The following is a 22707-nucleotide window of genomic DNA, read 5'->3' on the forward strand; positions in this document are numbered from 1 at the left end:
GCTGCCCCTGCACTGCTGGGGGGTGGGGGTGGTGGGAGACATGGGTGGGGACCTGGTGGAGGCTGCCCCTGCACTGCTGGGGTGTGGGGGTGGTGGGAGACATGGGTGGTGGCCTGGTGGAGGCTGCCCCTGGTGGCTGGTGGGTGGGGGTGGTGGGAGACATGGGTGGGGGCCTGGTGGAGGCTGCCCCTGGTGGCTGGGGGGTGGGGGTGGTGGGAGACATGGGTGGGGACCTGGTGGAGGCTGCCCCTGCACTGCTGGGGTGTGGGGGCGGTGGTAGACATGGGTGGGGACCTGGTGGAGGCTGCCCCTACACTGCTGGGGGGTGGGGGTGGCGGGAGACATCGGTGGGGACCTGCCTGGTGGAGGCTGCCCTTGCACTGCTGGGGGGTGGGGGTGATGGGAGACATGAGTGGGGACCTGGTGGAGGCTGCCCCTGGTGGCTGGGGGGTGGGGGTGCAGGTAGACATGAGTGGGGGCCTGGTGGAGGCTGCCCCTGGTGGCTGGGGGTGGGGGTGATGGGAGACAGGAGTGGGGGCCTGGTGAAGGCTGCCCCTGGTGGCTGGGGGGTGGTGGTGGTAGGAGACATGGGTGGGGGCCTGGTGGAGGCTGTCCCTGCACTCCTCGGGGGTGGGGGTGCAGGGAGACATGAGTGGTGGCCTGGTGGAGGCTGCCCCTGGTGGCTGGGGGGTGGGGGTGGTGGGAGACATGGGTGGGGACCTGGTGGAGGCTGCCCCTGCACTGCTGGGGGGTGGGGTGGTGGGAGACATGGGTGGGGGCCTGGTGGAGGCTGCCCCTGCACTCCTCGGGGGTGGGGGTGCAGGGAGACATGAGTGGGGGCCTGGTGGAGGCTGCCCCTGCACTGCTGGGGGGTGGGGTGGTGGGAGACATGGGTGGGGACCTGGTGGAGGCTGCCCATGCACTGCTGGGGTGTGGGGGTGGTGGTAGACATGGGTGGGGACCTGGTGGAGGCTGCCCCTGCACTGCTGGGGGTGGGGGTGATGGGAGACATGAGTTGGACATGAGTGGGGGCCTGGTGGAGGCTGCCCCTGCACTGCTGGGGGGTGGGGGTGGTGGGAGACATGAGTGGGGGCCTGGTGGAGGCTGCCCCTGCACTGCTGGGGGGTGGGGGTGGTGGGAGACATGAGTGGGGGCCTGGTGGAGGCTGCCCCTGCACTGCTGGGGGGTGGGGGTGCAGGTAGACATGAGTGGGGGCCTGGTGGAGGCTGCCCCTGGTGGCTGGGGGTGGGGGTGATGGGAGACATGAGTTGGACATGAGTGGGGGCCTGGTGGAGGCTGCCCCTGCACTGCTGGGGGGTGGGGGTGCAGGGAGACATGAGTGGGGGCCTGGTGGAGGCTGCCCCTGGTGGCTGGGGGGTGGGGGTGGTGGGAGACATGGGTGGGGACCTGGTGGAGGCTGCCCCTGCACTGCTGGGGTGTGGGGGTGGTGGTAGACATGGGTGGGGACCTGGTGGAGGCTGCCCCTGCACTGCTGGGGGGTGGGGGTGGTGGGAGACATGGGTGGGGACCTGCCTGGTGGAGGCTGCCCCTGCACTGCTGGGGGGTGGGGGCGATGGGAGACATGAGTGGGGACCTGGTGGAGGCTGCCCCTGGTGGCTGGGGGGTGGGGGTGCAGGTAGACATGAGTGGGGGCCTGGTGGAGGCTGCCCCTGGTGGCTGGGGGTGGGGGTGATGGGAGACATGAGTTGGACCTGAGTGGGGGCCTGGTGGAGGCTGCCCCTGCACTGCTAGGGGGTGGGGGTGCAGGGAGACATGAGTGGGGGCCTGGTGGAGGCTGCCCCTGGTGGCTGGGGGGTCGGGTGCAGGGAGACATGAGTGGGGTCCTGGTGGAGGCTGCCCCTGGTGGCTGGGGTGTGGGGGTGGTGGGAGACATGGGTGGGGACCTGGTGGAGGCTGCCCCTGCAATGCTGGGGTGTGGGGGTGGTGGTAGACATGGGTGGGGGCCTGGTGGAGGCTGCCCCTGCACTGCTGGGGGGTGGGGGTGATGGGAGACATGAGTGGGGACCTGGTGGAGGCTGCCCCTGGTGGCTGGGGGTGGGGGTGATGGGAGACATGAGTTGGACATGAGTGGGGGCCTGGTGGAGGCTGCTCCTGCACTGCTGGGGGGTGGGGGTGCAGGGAGACATGAGTGGGGTCCTGGTGGAGGCTGCCCCTGGTGGCTGGGGTGTGGGGGTGGTGGGAGACATGGGTGGGGACCTGGTGGAGGCTGCCCCTGCAATGCTGGGGTGTGGGGGTGGTGGTAGACATGGGTGGGGGCCTGGTGGAGGCTGCCCCTGGTGGCTGGGGCGTGGGGGTGCAGGGAGACATGAGTGGGGTCCTGGTGGAGGCTGCCCCTGGTGGCTGGGGGTGGGGGTGATGGGAGACATGAGTTGGACATGAGTGGGGGCCTGGTGGAGGCTGCTCCTGCACTGCTGGGGAGTGGGGGTGCAGGGAGACATGAGTGGGGGCCTGGTGGAGGCTGCCCCTGGTGGCTGGGGGGTGGGGGTGGTGGGAGACATGGGTGGGTGCCTGGCGGAGGCTGTCCCTGCACTCCTCGGGGGTGGGGGTGCAGGGAGACATGAGTGGGGGCCTGGTGGAGGCTGCCCCTGGTGGCTGGGGGGTGGGGTGGTGGGAGACATGGGTGGGGACCTGGTGGAGGCTGCCCCTGCACTGCTGGGGGTGGGGGTGGTGGGAGACATGGGTGGGGGCCTGGTGGAGGCTGCCCCTGCACTCCTCGGGGGTGGGGGTGCAGGGAGACATGAGTGGGGGCCTGATGGAGGCTGCCCCTGCACTGCTGGGGGGTGGGGTGGTGGGAGACATGGGTGGGGACCTGGTGGAGGCTGCCCCTGCACTGCTGGGGTGTGGGGGTGGTGGTAGACATGGGTGGGGACCTGGTGGAGGCTGCCCCTGCACTGCTGGGGTGGGGGTGATGGGAGACATGAGTTGGGCATGAGTGGGGGCCTGGTGGAGGCTGCCCCTGCACTGCTGGGGGGTGGGGGTGGTGGTAGAGATGGGTGGGGGCCTGGTGGAGGCTGCCCCTGGTGGCTGGGGGGTGGGGGTGGTGGGAGACATGGGTGGGGGCCTGGTGGTGGGTGCCCCTGCACTGCTGGGGGGTGGGGGTGGTGGGAGACATGGGTGGGGACCTGGTGGAGGCTGCCCCTGCACTGCTGGGGTGCGGGGGTGGTGGTAGACATGGGTGGGGGCCTGGTGGAGGCTGCCCCTGCACTGCTGGGGGGTGGGGGTGGTGCGAGACATGGGTGGGGACCTTGTGGAGGCTGCCCCTGCACTGCTGGGGTGTGGGGGTGATGGGAGACATGAGTGGGGACCTGGTGGAGGCTGCCCCTGGTGGCTGGGGGGTGGGGGTGCAGGGAGATATGAGTGGGGGCCTGGTGGAGGCTGCCCCTGGTGGCTGGGGGTGGGGGTGATGGGAGACATGAGTTGGACATGAGTGGGGGCCTGGTGGAGGCTGCCCCTGCACTGCTGGGGGGTGGGGGTGCAGGGAGACATGAGTGGGGGCCTGGTGGAGGCTGCCCCTGGTGGCTGGGGGGTGGGGGTGCAGGGAGACATGGGTGGGGGCCTGGTGGAGGCTGCCCCTGCACTGCTGGGGGTGGGGGTGGTGGGAGACATGGATGGGGACCTGGTGGAGGCTGCCCCTGCACTGCTGGGGGGTGGGGGTGATGGGAGACATGAGTGGGGACCTGGTGGAGGCTGCCCCTGGTGGCTGGGGGGTGGGGGTGCAGGGAGACATGAGTGGGGGCCTGGTGGAGTCTGCCCCTGGTGGCTGGGGGTGGGGGTGATGGGAGACATGAGTTGGACATGAGTGGGGGCCTGGTGGAGGCTGCCCCTGCACTGCTGGGGTGTGGGGGTGGTGGGACATGGGTGGGGGCCTGGTGGAGGCTGCCCCTGGTGGCTGGGGGGTGGGGGTGGTGGGAGACATGGGTGGGGACCTGGTGGAGGCTGCCACTGCACTGCTGGGGTGTGGGGGTGGTGGTAGACATGGGTGGGGACCTGGTGGAGGCTGCCCCTGCAGTGCTGGGGGGTGGGGGTAGTGGGGACATGAGTGGGGGCCTGGTGGAGGCTGCCCCTGGTGGCTGGGGGGTGGGGGTGCAGGGAGACATGAGTGGGGGCCTGGTGGAGGCTGCCCCTGGTGGCTGGGGGGTGGGGGTGCAGGGAGACATGAGTGGGGGCCTGGTGGAGGCTGCCCCTGCACTGCTGGGGGGTGGGGGTGCAGGGAGACATGGGTGGGGGCCTGGTGGAGGCTGCCCCTGCACTGCTGGGGGGTGGGGGTGGTGGGAGACATGGGTGGGGACCTGGTGGAGGCTGCCCCTGCACTGCTGGGGTGTGGGGGTGGTGGTAGACATGGGTGGGGGCCTGGTGGAGGCTGCCCCTGGTGGCAGGGGGGTGGGGGTGGTGTGCGACATGGGTGGGGACCTGGTGGAGGCTGCCCCTGCACTGCTGGGGTGTGGGGGTGGTGGTAGACATGGGTGGGGGCCTGGTGGAGGCTGCCCCTGCACAGCTGGGGGGTGGGGGTGATGGGAGACATGAGTGGGGGCCTGGTGGAGGCTGCCCCTGGTGGCTGGGGGTGGGGGTGATGGGAGACTTGAGTTGGACATGAGTGGGGGCCTGGTGGAGGCTGCCCCTGCACTGCTGGGGGGTGGGGGTGCAGGGAGACATGAGTGGGGGCCTGGTGGGGCTGCCCCTGGTGGCTGGGGGGTGGGGGTGGTGGGAGACATAGGTGGGGGCCTGGTGGAGGCTGCCCCTGGTGGCTGGGGGTGGGGGTGATGGGAGACATGAGTTGGACATGAGTGGGGGCCTGGTGGAGGCTGCCCCTGCACTGCTGGGGGGTGGGGGTGCAGGGAGACATGAGTGGGGGCCTGGTGGAGGCTGCCCCTGGTGGCTGGGGGGTGGGGGTGGTGGGAGACATGGGTTGGGACCTGGTGGAGGCTGCCCCTGCACTGCTGGGGTGTGGGGGTGGTGGTAGACATGGGTGGGGACCTGGTGGAGGCTGCCCCTGCACTGCTGGGGGGTAGGGGTGGTGGGAGACATGGGTGGGGACCTGCCTGGTGGAGGCTGCCCCTGCACTGCTGGGGGGTGGGGGTGATGGGAGACATGAGTGGGGACCTGGTGGAGGCTGCCCCTGGTGGCTGGGGGGTGGGGGTGCAGGGAGACATGAGTGGGGGCCTGGTGGAGGCTGCCCCTGGTGGCTGGGGGTGGGGGTGATGGGAGACATGAGTTGGACATGAGTGGGGGCCTGGTGGAGGCTGCCCCTGCACTGCTGGGGGGTGGGGGTGCAGGGAGACATGAGCGGGGGCCTGGTGGAGGCTGCCCCTGGTGGCTGGGGGGTCGGGTGCAGGGAGACATGAGTGGGGTCCTGGTGGAGGCTGCCCCTGGTGGCTGGGGTGTGGGGGTGGTGGGAGACATGGGTGGGAACCTGGTGGAGGCTGCCCCTGCAATGCTGGGGTGTGGGGGTGGTGGTAGACATGGGTGGGGGCCTGGTGGAGGCTGCCCCTGCACTGCTGGGGGTGGGGGTGATGGGAGACATGAGTGGGGACCTGGTGGAGGCTGCCCCTGGTGGCTGGGGCGTGGGGGTGCAGGGAGACATGAGTGGGGTCCTGGTGGAGGCTGCCCCTGGTGGCTGGGGGTGGGGGTGATGGGAGACATGAGTTGGACATGAGTGGGGGCCTGGTGGAGACTGCCCCTGCACTGCTGGGGGGTGGGGGTGCAGGGAGACATGAGTGGGGGCCTGGTGGAGGCTGCCCCTGGTGGCTGGGGGGTGGGGGTGGTGGGAGACATGGGTGGGTGCCTGGCGGAGGCTGTCCCTGCACTCCTCGGGGGTGGGGGTGCAGGGAGACATGAGTGGGGGCCTGGTGGAGGCTGCCCCTGGTGGCTGGGGGGCGGGGTGGTGGGAGACATGGGTGGGGACCTGGTGGAGGCTGCCCCTGCACTGCTGGGGGGTGGGGGTGGTGGGAGACATGGGTGGGGGCCTGGTGGAGGCTGCCCCTGCACTCCTCGGGAGTTGGGGTGCAGGGAGACATGTGTGGGGGCCTGGTGGAGGCTGCCCCTGCACTGCTGGGGGGTGGGGTGGTAGGAGACATGGGTGGGGACCTGGTGGAGGCTGCCTCTGCACTGCTGGGGTGTGGGGGTGGTGGTAGACATGGGTGGGGACCTGGTGGAGGCTGCCCCTGCACTGCTGGGGGTGGGGGTGATGGGAGACATGAGTTGGGCATGAGTGGGGGCCTGGTGGAGGCTGCCCCTGCACTGCTGGGGGGTGGGGGTGGTGGGAGACATGAGTGGGGGCTTGGTGGAGGCTGCCCCTGGTGGCTGGGGGGTGGGGGTGGTGGGAGACATGGGTGGGGGCCTGGTGGAGGCTGCCCCTGCACTGCTGGGGTGTGGGGGTGGTGGTAGAGATGGGTGGGGGCCTGGTGGAGGCTGCCCCTGGTGGCTGGGGGTGGGGGTGGTGGGAGACATGGGGGGGGGCCTGGTGGTGGGTGCCCCTGCACTGCTGGGGGGTGGGGGTGGTGGGAGACATGGGTGGGGACCTGGTGGAGGCTGCCCCTGCACTGCTGGGGTGCGGGGGTGGTGGTAGACATGGGTGGGGGCCTGGTGGAGGCTGCCCCTGCACTGCTGGGGGGTGGGGGTGGTGCGAGACATGGGTGGGGACCTGGTGGAGGCTGCCCCTGCACTGCTGGGGTGTGGGGGTGGTGGGAGACATGGGTGGGGGCCTGGTAGAGGCTGCCCCTGGTGGCTGGGGGGTGGGGGTGGTGGGAGACATGGCTGGGGACCTGGTGGAGGCTGCCCCTGCACTGCTGGGGTGTGGGGGTAGTGGTAGACATGGGTGGGGGCCTGGTGGAGGCTGCCCCTGGTGGCTGGGGGGTGGGGGTGATGGGAGACATGAGTGGGGACCTGGTGGAGGCTGCCCCTGGTGGCTGGGGGGTGGGGGTGCAGGGAGATATGAGTGGGGGCCTGGTGGAGGCTGCCCCTGGTGGCTGGGGGTGGGGGTGATGGGAGACATGAGTTGGACATGAGTGGGGGCCTGGTGGAGGCTGCCCCTGCACTGCTGGGGGGTGGGGGTGCAGGGAGACATGAGTGGGGGCCTGGTGGAGGCTGCCCCTGGTGGCTGGGGGGTGGGGGTGCAGGGAGACATGGGTGGGGGCCTGGTGGAGGCTGCCCCTGCACTGCTGGGGGGTGGGGGTGGTGGGAGACATGCGTGGGGACCTGGTGGAGGCTGCCCCTGCACTGCTTGGGTGTGGGGGTGGTGGTAGACATGGGTGGGGGCCTGGTGGAGGCTGCCCCTGCACTGCTGGGGGGTGGGGGTGATGGGAGACATGAGTGGGGACCTGGTGGAGGCTGCCCCTGGTGGCTGGGGGGTGGGGGTGCAGGGAGACATGAGTGGGGGCCTGGTGGAGTCTGCCCCTGGTGGCTGGGGGTGGGGGTGATGGGAGACATGAGTTGGACATGAGTGGGGGCCTGGTGGAGGCTGCCCCTGCACTGCTGGGGTGTGGGGGTGGTGGGACATGGGTGGGGGCCTGGTGGAGGCTGCCCCTGGTGGCTGGGGGTGGGGGTGGTGGGAGACATGGGTGGGGACCTGGTGGAGGCTGCCCCTGCACTGCTGGGGTGTGGGGGTGGTGGTAGACATGGGTGGGGACCTGGTGGAGGCTGCCCCTGCAGTGCTGGGGGGTGGGGGTAGTGGGAGACATGAGTGGGGGCCTGGTGGAGGCTGCCCCTGGTGGCTGGGGGGTGGGGGTGCAGGGAGACATGACTGGGGGACTGGTGGAGGCTGCCCCTGGTGGCTGGGGGGTGGGGGTGCAGGGAGACATGAGTGGGGGCCTGGTGGAGGCTGCCCCTGCACTGCTGGGGGGTGGGGGTGCAGGGAGACATGGGTGGGGGCCTGGTGCAGGCTGCCCCTGCACTGCTGGGGGGTGGGGGTGGTGGGAGACATGGGTGGGGTCCTGGTGGAGGCTGCCCCTGCACTGCTGGGGTGTGGGGGTGGTGGTAGACATGGGTGGGGGCCTGGTGGAGGCTGCCCCTGGTGGCTGGGGGGTGGGGGTGGTGGGCGACATGGGTGGGGACCTGGTGGAGGCTGCCCCTGCACTGCTGGGGTGTGGGGGTGGTGGTAGACATGGGTGGGGGCCTGGTGGAGGCTGCCCCTGCACAGCTGGGGGGTGGGGGTGATGGGAGACATGAGTGGGGACCTGGTGGAGGCTGCCCCTGGTGGCTGGGGGGTGGGGGTGCAGGGAGACATGAGTGGGGGCCTGGTGTAGGCTGCCCCTGGTGGCTGGGGGTGGGGGTGATGGGAGACTTGAGTTGGACATGAGTGGGGGCCTGGTGGAGGCTGCCCCTGCACTGCTGGGGGGTGGGGGTGCAGGGAGACATGAGTGGGGGCCTGGTGGGGCAGCCCTGGTGGCTGGGGGGTGGGGGTGGTGGGAGACATGGGTGGCGGCCTGGTGGAGGCTGCCCCTGCACTCCTCGGGGGTGGGGGTGCAGGGAGACCTGAGTGGCGGCCTGGTGGAGGCTGCCCCTGCACTGCTGGGGGGTGGGGGTGGTGGGAGACATGGGTGGGGACCTGGTGGAGGCTGCCCCTGCACTGCTGGGGTGTGGGGGTGGTGGTAGACATGGGTGGGGACCTGGTGGAGGCTGCCCCTGCAGTGCTGGGGGGTGGGGGTGGTGGGAGACATGAGTGGGGGCCTGGTGGAGGCTGCCCCTGGTGGCTGGGGAGTGGGGGTGCAGGGAGACATGAGTGGGGGCCTGGTGAAGGCTGCCGCTGGTGGCTGGGGGGTGGGGGTGCAGGGAGACATGAGTGGGGGCCTGGTGGAGGCTGCCCCTGCACTGCTGGGGGGTGGGGGTGCAGGGAGACATGGGTGGGGGCCTGGTGGAGGCTGCCCCTGCACTGCTGGGGGGTGGGGGTGGTGGGAGACATGGGTGGGGACCTGGTGGAGGCTGCCCCTGCACTGCTGGGGTGTGGGGGTGGTGGTAGACATGGGTGGGGGCCTGGCGGAGGCTGCCCCTGGTGGCTGGGGGGTGGGGGTGGTGGGAGACATGGGTGGGGACCTGGTGGAGGCTGCCCCTGCACTGCTGGGGTGTGGGGGTGGTGGTAGACATGGGTGGGGGCCTGGTGGAGGTTGCCCCTGCACAGCTGGGGGGTGGGGGTGATGGGAGACATGAGTGGGGACCTGGTGGAGGCTGCCCCTGGTGGCTGGGGGGTGGGGGTGCAGGGAGACATGAGTGGGGGCCTGGTGGAGGCTGCCCCTGGTGGCTGGGGGTGGGGGTGATGGGAGACTTGAGTTGGACATGAGTGGGGGCCTGGTGGAGGCTGCCCCTGCACTGCTGGGGTGTGGGGGTGCAGGGAGACATGAGTGGGGGCCTGGTGGAGGCTGCCCCTGGTGGCTGGGGGGTGGGGGTGGTGGGAGACATGGGTGGGGGCCTGGTGGAGGCTGCCCCTGCACTCCTCGGGGGTGGGGGTGCAGGGAGACATGAGTGGGGGCTTGGTGGAGGCTGCCCCTGGTGGCTGGGGGGTGGGGGTGGTGGGAGACATGGGTGGGGACCTGGTGGAGGCTGCCCCTGCACTGCTGGGGGGTGGGGGTGGTGGGAGACATGGGTGGGGGCCTGGTGGAGGCTGCCCCTGCACTCCTCGGGGGTGGGGGTGCAGGGAGACATGAGTGGCGGCCTGGTGGAGGCTGCCCCTGCACTGCTGGGGGGTGGGGGTGGTGGGAGACATGGGTGGGGACCTGGTGGAGGCTGCCCCTGCACTGCTGGGGTGTGGGGGTGGTGGCAGACATTGGTGGGGACCTGGTGGAGGCTGCCCCTGCACTGCTGGGGGTGGGGGTGATGGGAGACATGAGTTGGACATGAGTGGGGGCCTGGTGGAGGCTGCCCCTGCACTGCTGGGTGGTGGGGGTGGTGGGAGACATGAGTGGGGACCTGGTGGAGGCTGCCCCTGGTGGCTGGGGGGTGGGGGTGGTGGGAGACATGGGTGGGGGCCTGGTGGAGGCTGCCCCTGCACTGCTGGGGTGTGGGGGTGGTGGTAGACATGGGTGGGGGCCTGGTGGAGGCTGCCCCTGGTGGCTGGGGGGTGGGGGTGGTGGGAAACATGGGTGGGGGCCTGGTGGCGGGTGCCCCTGCACTGCTGGGGTGTGGGGGTGGTGGTAGAGATGGGTGGGGGCCTGGTGGAGGCTGCCCCTGGTGGCTGGGGGGTGGGGGTGGTGGGAAACATGCGTGGGGGCCTGGTGGTGGGTGCCCCTGCACTGCTGGGGGGTGGGGGTGGTGGGAGACATGGGTGGGGACCTGGTGGAGGCTGCCCCTGCACTGCTGGGGTGCGGGGGTGGTGGTAGACATGGGTGGGGACCTGGTGGAGGCTGCCCCTGCACTGCTGGGGTGTGGGGGTGGTGGTAGACATGGGTGGGGGCCTGGTGGAGGCTGCCCCTGCAGTGGCTGGGGGGTGGGGGTGGTGGGAGACATGAGTTGGACATGAGTGGGGTGGGGGGGGCCTGGTGGAGGCTGCCCCTGCACTGCTGGGGTGTGGGGGTGGTGCGAGACATGGGTGGGGACCTGGTGGAGGCTGCCCCTGCACTGCTGGGGTGTGGGGGTGGTGGGAGACATGGGTGGGGGCCTGGTAGAGGCTGCCCCTGGTGGCTGGGGGGTGGGGGTGGTGGGAGACATGAGTGGGGGCCTGGTGGGGCTGCCCTGGTGGCTGGGGGGTGGGGGTGGTGGGAGACATGGGTGGGGGCCTGGTGGAGGCTGCCCCTGCACTCCTCGGGGGTGGGGGTGCAGGGAGACCTGAGTGGCGGCCTGGTGGAGGCTGCCCCTGCACTGCTGGGGGGTGGGGGTGGTGGGAGACATGGGTGGGGACCTGGTGGAGGCTGCCCCTGCACTGCTGGGGTGTGGGGGTGGTGGTAGACATGGGTGGGGACCTGGTGGAGGCTGCCCCTGCAGTGCTGGGGGGTGGGGGTGGTGGGAGACATGAGTGGGGGCCTGGTGGAGGCTGCCCCTGGTGGCTGGGGAGTGGGGGTGCAGGGAGACATGAGTGGGGGCCTGGTGAAGGCTGCCGCTGGTGGCTGGGGGGTGGGGGTGCAGGGAGACATGAGTGGGGGCCTGGTGGAGGCTGCCCCTGCACTGCCGGGGGGTGGGGGTGCAGGGAGACATGGTGGGGGCCTGGTGGAGGCTGCCCCTGCACTGCTGGGGGGTGGGGGTGGTGGGAGACATGGGTGGGGACCTGGTGGAGGCTGCCCCTGCACTGCTGGGGTGTGGGGGTGGTGGTAGACATGGGTGGGGGCCTGGTGGAGGCTGCCCCTGGTGGCTGGGGGGTGGGGGTGGTGGGAGACATGGGTGGGGACCTGGTGGAGGCTGCCCCTGCACTGCTGGGGTGTGGGGGTGGTGGTAGACATGGGTGGGGGCCTGGTGGAGGCTGCCCCTGCACAGCTGGGGGGTGGAGGTGATGGGAGACATGAGTGGGGACCTGGTGGAGGCTGCCCCTGGTGGCTGGGGGGTGGGGGTGCAGGGAGACATGAGTGGGGGCCTGGTGGAGGCTGCCCCTGGTGGCTGGGGGTGGGGGTGATGGGAGACTTGAGTTGGACATGAGTGGGGGCCTGGTGGAGGCTGCCCCTGCACTGCTGGGGTGTGGGGGTGCAGGGAGACATGAGTGGGGGCCTGGTGGAGGCTGCCCCTGGTGGCTGGGGGGTGGGGGTGGTGGGAGACATGGGTGGGGGCCTGGTGGAGGCTGCCCCTGCACTCCTCGGGGGTGGGGGTGCAGGGAGACATGAGTGGGGGCTTGGTGGAGGCTGCCCCTGGTGGCTGGGGGGTGGGGGTTATGGGAGACATGGGTGGGGACCTGGTGGAGGCTGCCCCTGCACTGCTGGGGGGTGGGGGTGGTGGGAGACATGGGTGGGGACCTGGTGGAGGCTGCCCCTGCACTCCTCGGGGGTGGGGGTGCAGGGAGACATGAGTGGCGGCCTGGTGGAGGCTGCCCCTGCACTGCTGGGGGGTGGGGGTGGTGGGAGACATGGGTGGGGACCTGGTGGAGGCTGCCCCTGCACTGCTGGGGTGTGGGGGTGGTGGTAGACATGGGTGGGGACCTGGTGGAGGCTGCCCCTGCACTGCTGGGGGTGGGGGTGATGGGAGACATGAGTTGGACATGAGTGGGGGCCTGGTGGAGGCTGCCCCTGCACTGCTGGGTGGTGGGGGTGGTGGGAGACATGAGTGGGGACCTGGTGGAGGCTGCCCCTGGTGGCTGGGGGGTGGGGGTGGTGGGAGACATGGGTGGGGGCCTGGTGGAGGCTGCCCCTGCACTGCTGGGGTGTGGGGGTGGTGGTAGACATGGGTGGGGGCCTGGTGGAGGCTGCCCCTGGTGGCTGGGGGGTGGGGGTGGTGGGAAACATGGGTGGGGGCCTGGTGGCGGGTGCCCCTGCACTGCTGGGGTGTGGGGGTGGTGGTAGAGATGGGTGGGGGCCTGGTGGAGGCTGCCCCTGGTGGCTGGGGGGTGGGGGTGGTGGGAAACATGGGTGGGGGCCTGGTGGTGGGTGCCCCTGCACTGCTGGGGGGTGGGGGTGGTGGGAGACATGGGTGGGGACCTGGTGGAGGCTGCCCCTGCACTGCAGGGGTGCGGGGGTGGTGGTAGACATGGGTGGGGGCCTGGTGGAGGCTGCCCCTGCACTGCTGGGGGGTGGGGGTGGTGCGAGACATGGGTGGGGACCTGGTGGAGGCTGCCCCTGCACTGCTGGGGTGTGGGGGTGGTGGGAGACATGGGTGGGGGCCTGGTAGAGGCTGCCCCTGGTGGCTGGGGGGTGGGGGTGGTGGGAGACATGGGTGGGGACCTGGTGGAGGCTGCCCCTGCACTGCTGGGGTGTGGGGGTAGTGGTAGACATGGGTGGGGGCCTGGTGGAGGCTGCCCCTGTACTGCTGGGGGGTGGGGGTGATGGGAGACATGAGTGGGGACCTGGTGGAGGCTGCCCCTGGTGGCTGGGGGGTGGGGGTGCAGGGAGATATGAGTGGGGGCCTGGTGGAGGCTGCCCCTGGTGGCTGGGGGTGGGGGTGATGGGTGACATGAGTTGGACATGAGTGGGGGCCTGGTGGAGGCTGCCCCTGCACTGCTGGGGGGGTGGGGGTGCAGGGAGACATGAGTGGGGGCCTGGTGGAGGCTGCCCCTGGTGGCTGGGGGGTGGGGGTGCAGGGAGACATGGGTGGGGGCCTGGTGGAGGCTGCCCCTGCACTGCTGGGGGGTGGGGGTGGTGGGAGACATGAGTGGGGGCCTGGTGGAGGCTGCCCCTGGTGGCTGGGGGTGGGGGTGCAGGGAGACATGAGTGGGGGCCTGGTGAAGGCTGCCCCTGGTGGCTGGGGGGTGGGGGTGCAGGGAGACATGAGTGGGGGCCTGGTGGAGGCTGCCCCTGCACTGCTGGGGGGGTGGGGGTGCAGGGAGACATGGGTGGGGGCCTGGTGGAGGCTGCCCCTGCACTGCTGGGGGGTGGGGGTGGTGGGAGACATGGGTGGGGACCTGGTGGAGGCTGCCCCTGCACTGCTGGGGTGTGGGGGTGGTGGTAGACATGGGTGGGGGCCTGGTGGAGGCTTACCCTGGTGGCTGGGGGGTGGGGGTGGTGGGAGACATGGGTGGGGACCTGGTGGAGGCTGCCCCTGCACTGCTGGGGTGTGGGGGTGGTGGTAGACATGGGTGGGGGCCTGGTGGAGGCTGCCCCTGCACAGCCGGGGGGTGGGGGTGATGGGAGACATGAGTGGGGACCTGGTGGAGGCTGCCCCTGGTGGCTGGGGGGTGGGGGTGCACGGAGACATGAGTGGGGGCCTGGTGGAGGCTGCCCCTGGTGGCTGGGGGTGGGGGTGATGGGAGACTTGAGTTGGACATGAGTGGGGGCCTGGTGGAGGCTGCCCCTGCACTGCTGGGGTGTGGGGGTGCAGGGAGACATGAGTGGGGGCCTGGTGGAGGCTGCCCCTGGTGGCTGGGGGGTGGGGGTGGTGGGAGACATGGGTGGGGGCCTGGTGGAGGCTGCCCCTGCACTCCTCGGGGGTGGGGGTGCAGGGAGACATGAGTGGGGGCTTGGTGGAGGCTGCCCCTGGTGGCTGGGGGGTGGGGGTGGTGGGAGACATGGGTGGGGACCTGGTGGAGGCTGCCCCTGCACTGCTGGGGGGTGGGGGTGGTGGGAGACATGGGTGGGGGCCTGGTGGAGGCTGCCCCTGCACTCCTCGGGGGTGGGGGTGCAGGGAGACATGAGTGGCGGCCTGGTGGAGGCTGCCCCTGCACTGCTGGGGGGTGGGGGTGGTGGGAGACATGGGTGGGGACCTGGTGGAGGCTGCCCCTGCACTGCTGGGGTGTGGGGGGTGGTGGTAGAAATGGGTGGGGACCTGGTGGAGGCTGCCCCTGCACTGCTGGGGGTGGGGGTGATGGGAGACATGAGTTGGACATGAGTGGGGGCCTGGTGGAGGCTGCCCCTGCACTGCTGGGTGGTGGGGGTGGTGGGAGACATGAGTGGGGGCCTGGTGGAGGCTGCCCCTGGTGGCTGGGGGGTGGGGGTGGTGGGAGACATGGGTGGGGGCCTGGTGGAGGCTGCCCCTGCACTGCTGGGGTGTGGGGGTGGTGGTAGACATGGGTGGGGGCCTGGTGGAGGCTGCCCCTGGTGGCTGGGGGGTGGGGGTGGTGGGAAACATGGGTGGGGGCCTGGTGGCGGGTGCCCCTGCACTGCTGGGGTGTGGGGGTGGTGGTAGAGATGGGTGGGGGCCTGGTGGAGGCTGCCCCTGGTGGCTGGGGGGTGGTGGGAGACATGGGTGGGGGCCTGGTGGTGGGTGCCCCTGCACTGCTGGGGGGTGGGGGTGGTGGGAGACATGGGTGGGGACCTGGTGGAGGCTGCCCCTGCACTGCTGGGGTGCGGGGGTGGTGGTAGACATGGGTGGGGGCCTGGTGGAGGCTGCCCCTGCACTGCTGGGGGGGTGGGGGTGGTGCGAGACATGGGTGGGGACCTGGTGGAGGCTGCCCCTGCACTGCTGGGGTGTGGGGGTGGTGGGAGACATGGGTGGGGGCCTGGTAGAGGCTGCCCCTGGTGGCTGGGGGGTGGGGGTGGTGGGAGACATGGGTGGGGACCTGGTGGAGGCTGCCCCTGCACTGCTGGGGTGTGGGGGTAGTGGTAGACATGGGTGGGGGCCTGGTGGAGGCTGCCCCTGCACTGCTGGGGGGTGGGGGTGATGGGAGACATGAGTGGGGACCTGGTGGAGGCTGCCCCTGGTGGCTGGGGGGTGGGGGTGCAGGGAGATATGAGTGGGGGCCTGGTGGAGGCTGCCCCTGGTGGCTGGGGGTGGGGGTGATGGGAGACATGAGTTGGACATGAGTGGGGGCCTGGTGGAGGCTGCCCCTGCACTGCTGGGGGGGTGGGGTGCAGGGAGACATGAGTGGGGGCCTGGTGGAGGCTGTCCCTGGTGGCTGGGGGGTGGGGGTGCAGGGAGACATGGGTGGGGGCCTGGTGGAGGCTGCCCCTGCACTGCTGGGGGGTGGGGGTGGTGGGAGACATGGGTGGGGACCTGGTGGAGGCTGCCCCTGCACTGCTTGGGTGTGGGGGTGGTGGTAGACATGGGTGGGGGCCTGGTGGAGGCTGCCCCTGCACTGCTGGGGGGTGGGGGTGATGGGAGACATGAGTGGGGACCTGGTGGAGGCTGCCCCTGGTGGCTGGGGGGTGGGGGTGCAGGGAGACATGAGTGGGGGCCTGGTGAGTCTGCCCCTGGTGGCTGGGGGTGGGGGTGATGGGAGACATGAGTTGGACATGAGTGGGGGCCTGGTGGAGGCTGCCCCTGCACTGCTGGGGTGTGGGGGTGGTGGGACATGGGTGGGGGCCTGGTGGAGGCTGCCCCTGGTGGCTGGGGGGTGGGGGTGGTGGGAGACATGGGTGGGGACCTGGTGGAGGCTGCCCCTGCACTGCTGGGGTGTGGGGGTGGTGGTAGACATGGGTGGGGACCTGGTGGAGGCTGCCCCTGCAGTGCTGGGGGGTGTGGGTAGTGGGAGACATGAGTGGGGGCCTGGTGGAGGCTGCCCCTGGTGGCTGGGGGGTGGGGGGTGCAGGGAGACATGAGTGGGGGCCTGGTGGAGGCTGCCCCTGGTGGCTGGGGGGTGGGGGTGCAGGGAGACATGAGTGGGGGCCTGGTGTAGGCTGCCCCTGCACTGCTGGGGGGTGGGGGTGCAGGGAGACATGGGTGGGGGCCTGGTGGAGGCTGCCCCTGCACTGCTGGGGGGTGGGGGTGGTGGGAGACATGGGTGGGGTCCTGGTGGAGGCTGCCCCTGCACTGCTGGGGTGTGGGGGTGGTGGTAGACATGGGTGGGGGCCTGGTGGAGGCTGCCCCTGGTGGCTGGGGGGTGGGGGTGGTGGGCGACATGGGTGGGGACCTGGTGGAGGCTGCCCCTGCACTGCTGGGGTGTGGGGGTGGTGGTAGACATGGGTGGGGGCCTGGTGGAGGCTGCCCCTGCACAGCTGGGGGGTGGGGGTGATGGGAGACATGAGTGGGGACCTGGTGGAGGCTGCCCCTGCACTGCTGGGGTGTGGGGGTGCAGGGAGACATGAGTGGGGGCCTGGTGGAGGCTGCCCCTGGTGGCTGGGGGGTGGGGGTGCAGGGAGACATGGGTGGGGGCCTGGTGGAGGCTGCCCCTGCACTGCTGGGGGGTGGGGGTGGTGGGAGACATGGGTGGGGACCTGGTGGAGGCTGCCCCTGCACTGCTTGGGTGTGGGGGTGGTGGTAGACATGGGTGGGGGCCTGGTGGAGGCTGCCCCTGCACTGCTGGGGGGTGGGGGTGATGGGAGACATGAGTGGGGACCTGGTGGAGGCTGCCCCTGGTGGCTGGGGGGTGGGGGTGCAGGGAGACATGAGTGGGGGCCTGGTGGAGTCTGCCCCTGGTGGCTGGGGGTGGGGGTGATGGGAGACATGAGTTGGACATGAGTGGGGGCCTGGTGGAGGCTGCCCCTGCACTGCTGGGGTGTGGGGGTGGTGGGACATGGGTGGGGGCCTGGTGGAGGCTGCCCCTGGTGGCTGGGGGGTGGGGGTGGTGGGAGACATGGGTGGGGACCTGGTGGAGGCTGCCCCTGCACTGCTGGGGTGTGGGGGTGGTGGTAGACATGGGTGGGGACCTGGTGGAGGCTGCCCCTGCAGTGCTGGGGGGTGGGGGTAGTGGGAGACATGAGTGGGGGCCTGGTGGAGGCTGCCCCTGGTGGCTGGGGGGTGGGGGTGCAGGGAGACATGAGTGGAGGACTGGTGGAGGCTGCCCCTGGTGGCTGGGGGGTGGGGGTGCAGGGAGACATGAGTGGGGGCCTGGTGGAGGCTGCCCCTGCACTGCTGGGGGGTGGGGGTGCAGGGAGACATGGGTGGGGGCCTGGTGGAGGCTGCCCCTGCACTGCTGGGGGGTGGGGGTGGTGGGAGACATGGGTGGGGTCCTGGTGGAGGCTGCCCCTGCACTGCTGGGGTGTGGGGGTGGTGGTAGACATGGGTGGGGGCCTGGTGGAGGCTGCCCCTGGTGGCTGGGGGGTGGGGGTGGTGGGCGACATGGGTGGGGACCTGGTGGAGGCTGCCCCTGCACTGCTGGGGTGTGGGGGTGGTGGTAGACATGGGTGGGGGCCTGGTGGAGGCTGCCCCTGCACAGCTGGGGGGTGGGGGTGATGGGAGACATGAGTGGGGACCTGGTGGAGGCTGCCCCTGGTGGCTGGGGGGTGGGGGTGCCGGGAGACATGAGTGGGGGCCTGGTGTAGGCTGCCCCTGGTGGCTGGGGGTGGGGGTGATGGGAGACTTGAGTTGGACATGAGTGGGGGCCTGGTGGAGGCTGCCCCTGCACTGCTGGGGGGTGGGGGTGCAGGGAGACATGAGTGGGGGGCCTGGTGGGGCTGCCCTGGTGGCTGGGGGGTGGGGGTGGTGGGAGACATGGGTGGCGGCCTGGTGGAGGCTGCCCCTGCACTCCTCGGGGGTGGGGGTGCAGGGAGACCTGAGTGGCGGCCTGGTGGAGGCTGCCCCTGCACTGCTGGGGGGTGGGGGTGGTGGGAGACATGGGTGGGGACCTGGTGGAGGCTGCCCATGCACTGCTGGGGTGTGGGGGTGGTGGTAGACATGGGTGGGGACCTGGTGGAGGCTGCCCCTGCACTGCTGGGGGTGGGGGTGATGGGAGACATGAGTTGGACATGAGTGGGGGCCTGGTGGAGGCTGCCCCTGCACTGCTGGGGGGTGGGGGTGGTGGGAGACATGAGTGGGGGCCTGGTGGAGGCTGCCCCTGCACTGCTGGGGGGTGGGGGTGGTGGGAGACATGAGTGGGGGCCTGGTGGAGCCTGCCCCTGCACTGCTGGGGGGTGGGGGTGGAGGTAGACATGAGTGGGGGCCTGGTGGAGGCTGCCCCTGGTGGCTGGGGGTGGGGGTGATGGGAGACATGAGTTGGACATGAGTGGGGGCCTGGTGGAGGCTGCCCCTGCACTGCTGGGGGGTGGGGGTGCAGGGAGACATGAGTGGGGGCCTGGTGGAGGCTGCCCCTGGTGGCTGGGGGGTGGGGGTGGTGGGAGACATGGGTGGGGACCTGGTGGAGGCTGCCCCTGCACTGCTGGGGGTGTGGGGGTGGTGGTAGACATGGGTGGGGACCTGGTGGAGGCTGCCCCTGCACTGCTGGGGGGTGGGGGTGGTGGGAGACATGGGTGGGGACCTGCCTGGTGGAGGCTGCCCCTGCACTGCTGGGGGGTGGGGGTGATGGGAGACATGAGTGGGGACCTGGTGGAGGCTGCCCCTGGTGGCTGGGGGGTGGGGGTGCAGGTAGACATGAGTGGGGGCCTGGTGGAGGCTGCCCCTGGTGGCTGGGGGTGGGGGTGATGGGAGACATGAGTTGGACCTGAGTGGGGGCCTGGTGGAGGCTGCCCCTGCACTGCTGAGGGGTGGGGGTGCAGGGAGACATGAGTGGGGGCCTGGTGGAGGCTGCCCCTGGTGGCTGGGGGGTCGGGTGCAGGGAGACATGAGTGGGGTCCTGGTGGAGGCTGCCCCTGGTGGCTGGGGTGTGGGGGTGGTGGGAGACATGGGTGGGGACCTGGTGGAGGCTGCCCCTGCAATGCTGGGGCGTGGGGGTGGTGGTAGACATGGGTGGGGGCCTGGTGGAGGCTGCCCCTGCACTGCTGGGGGGTAGGGGTGATGGGAGACATGAGTGGGGACCTGGTGGAGGCTGCCCCTGGTGGCTGGGGCGTGGGGGTGCAGGGAGACATGAGTGGGGTCCTGGTGGAGGCTGCCCCTGGTGGCTGGGGGTGGGGGTGATGGGAGACATGAGTTGGACATGAGTGGGGGCCTGGTGGAGGCTGCTCCTGCACTGCTGGGGGGGTGGGGGTGCAGGGAGACATGAGTGGGGGCCTGGTGGAGGCTGCCCCTGGTGGCTGGGGGGTGGGGGTGGTGGGAGACATGGGTGGGTGCCTGGCAGAGGCTGTCCCTGCACTCCTCGGGGGTGGGGGTGCAGGGAGACATGAGTGGGGGCCTGGTGGAGGCTGCCCCTGGTGGCTGGGGGGTGGGGTGGTGGGAGACATGGGTGGGGACCTGGTGGAGGCTGCCCCTGCACTGCTGGGGGGTGGGGGTGGTGGGAGACATGGGTGGGGGCCTGGTGGAGGCTGCCCCTGCACTCCTCGGGGGTGGGGGTGCAGGGAGACATGAGTGGGGGCCTGATGGAGGCTGCCCCTGCACTGCTGGGGGGTGGGGTGGTGGGAGACATGGGTGGGGACCTGGTGGAGGCTGCCCCTGCACTGCTGGGGTGTGGGGGTGGTGGTAGACATGGGTGGGGACCTGGTGGAGGCTGCCCCTGCACTGCTGGGGGTGGGGGTGATGGGAGACATGAGTTGGGCATGAGTGGGGGCCTGGTGGAGGCTGCCCCTGCACTGCTGGGGGGTGGGGGTGGTGGGAGACATGAGTGGGGGCCTGGTGGAGGCTGCCCCTGGTGGCTGGGGGGTGGGGGTGGTGGGAGACATGGGTGGGGGCCTGGTGGAGGCTGCCCCTGCACTGCTGGGGTGTGGGGGTGGTGGTAGAGATGGGTGGGGGCCTGGTGGAGGCTGCCCCTGGTGGCTGGGGGGTGGGGGTGGTGGGAGACATGGGTGGGGGCCTGGTGGTGGGTGCCCCTGCACTGCTGGGGGGTGGGGGTGGTGGGAGACATGGGTGGGGACCTGGTGGAGGCTGCCCCTGCACTGCTGGGGTGCGGGGGTGGTGGTAGACATGGGTGGGGGCCTGGTGGAGGCTGCCCCTGCACTGCTGGGGGGTGGGGGTGGTGCGAGACATGGGTGGGGACCTTGTGGAGGCTGCCCCTGCACTGCTGGGGTGTGGGGGTGGTGGGAGACATGGGTGGGGGCCTGGTGGAGGCTGCCCCTGGTGGCTGGGGGGTGGGGGTGGTGGGAGACATGGGTGGGGGACTGGTGGAGGCTGCCCCTGCACTGCTGGGGTGTGGGGGTAGTGGTAGACATGGGTGGGGGCCTGGTGGAGGCTGCCCCTGCACTGCTGGGTGGTGGGGTGATGGGAGACATGAGTGGGGACCTGGTGGAGGCTGCCCCTGGTGGCTGGGGGGTGGGGGTGCAGGGAGATATGAGTGGGGGCCTGGTGGAGGCTGCCCCTGGTGGCTGGGGGTGGGGGTGATGGGAGACATGAGTTGGACATGAGTGGGGGCCTGGTGGAGGCTGCCCCTGCACTGCTGGGGGGTGGGGGTGCAGGGAGACATGAGTGGGGGCCTGGTGGAGGCTGCCCCTGGTGGCTGGGGGGTGGGGGTGCAGGGAGACATGGGTGGGGGCCTGGTGGAGGCTGCCCCTGCACTGCTGGGGGGTGGGGGTGGTGGGAGACATGGATGGGGACCTGGTGGAGGCTGCCCCTGCACTGCTTGGGTGTGGGGGTGGTGGTAGACATGGGTGGGGGCCTGGTGGAGGCTGCCCCTGCACTGCTGGGGGGTGGGGGTGATGGGAGACATGAGTGGGGACCTGGTGGAGGCTGGCCCTGGTGGCTGGGGGGTGGGGGTGCAGGGAGACATGAGTGGGGGCCTGGTGGAGTCTGCCCCTGGTGGCTGGGGGTGGGGGTGATGGGAGACATGAGTTGGACATGAGTGGGGGCCTGGTGGAGGCTGCCCCTGCACTGCTGGGGTGTGGGGGTGGTGGGACATGGGTGGAGGCCTGGTGGAGGCTGCCCCTGGTGGCTGGGGGGTGGGGGTGGTGGGAGACATGGGTGGGGACCTGGTGGAGGCTGCCCCTGCACTGCTGGGATGTGGGGTGGTGGTAGACATGGGTGGGGACCTGGTGGAGGCTGCCCCTGCAGTGCTGGGGGGTGGGGGTAGTGGGAGACATGAGTGGGGGCCTGGTGGAGGCTGCCCCTGGTGGCTGGGGGGTGGGGGTGCAGGGAGACATGAGTGGGGGCCTGGTGGAGGCTGCCCCTGGTGGCTGGGGGGTGGGGGTGCAGGGAGACATGAGTGGGGGCCTGGTGGAGGCTGCCCCTGCACTGCTGGGGGGTGGGGGTGCAGGGAGACATGGGTGGGGGCCTGGTGGAGGCTGCCCCTGCACTGCTGGGGGGTGGGGGTGGTGGGAGACATGGGTGGGGACCTGGTGGAGGCTGCCCCTGCACTGCTGGGGTGTGGGGGTGGTGGTAGACATGGGTGGGGGCCTGGTGGAGGCTGCCCCTGGTGGCTGGGGGGTGGGGGTGGTGTGCGACATGGGTGGGGACCTGGTGGAGGCTGCCCCTGCACTGCTGGGGTGTGGGGGTGGTGGTAGACATGGGTGGGGGCCTGGTGGAGGCTGCCCCTGCACAGCTGGGGGGTGGGGGTGATGGGAGACATGAGTGGGGGCCTGGTGGAGGCTGCCCCTGGTGGCTGGGGGTGGGGGTGATGGGAGACTTGAGTTGGACATGAGTGCGGGCCTGGTGGAGGCTGCCCCTGCACTGCTGGGGGGTGGGGGTGCAGGGAGACATGAGTGGGGGCCTGGTGGGGCTGCCCCTGGTGGCTGGGGGGTGGGGGTGGTGGGAGACATGGGTGGGGGCCTGGTGGAGGCTGCCCCTGGTGGCTGGGGGTGGGGGTGATGGGAGACATGAGTTGGACATGAGTGGGGGCCTGGTGGAGGCTGCCCCTGCACTGCTGGGGGGTGGGGGTGCAGGGAGACATGAGTGGGGGCCTGGTGGAGGCTGCCCCTGGTGGCTGGGGGGTGGGGGTGGTGGGAGACATGGGTGGGGACCTGGTGGAGGCTGCCCCTGCACTGCTGGGGTGTGGGGGTGGTGGTAGACATGGGTGGGGACCTGGTGGAGGCTGCCCCTGCACTGCTGGGGGGTGGGGGTGGTGGGAGACATGGGTGGGGACCTGCCTGGTGGAGGCTGCCCCTGGTGGCTGGGGGGTGGGGGTGCAGGTAGACATGAGTGGGGGCCTGGTGGAGGCTGCCCCTGGTGGCTGGGGGTGGGGGTGATGGGAGACATGAGTTGGACATGAGTGGGGGCCTGGTGGAGGCTGCCCCTGCACTGCTGGGGGGTGGGGGTGCAGGGAGACATGAGCGGGGGCCTGGTGGAGGCTGCCCCTGGTGGCTGGGGGGTCGGGTGCAGGGAGACATGAGTGGGGTCCTGGTGGAGGCTGCCCCTGGTGGCTGGGGTGTGGGGGTGGTGGGAGACATGGGTGGGGACCTGGTGGAGGCTGCCCCTGCAATGCTGGGGTGTGGGGGTGGTGGTAGACATGGGTGGGGGCCTGGTGGAGGCTGCCCCTGCACTGCTGGGGGTGGGGGTGAT

The sequence above is a fragment of the Ambystoma mexicanum genome, chromosome 3q, assembly GCF_040938575.1.
Source record: "Ambystoma mexicanum isolate Mex_15411 chromosome 3q, UKY_AmexF1_1, whole genome shotgun sequence".
NCBI classification, from domain to species: domain Eukaryota; kingdom Metazoa; phylum Chordata; class Amphibia; order Caudata; family Ambystomatidae; genus Ambystoma; species Ambystoma mexicanum.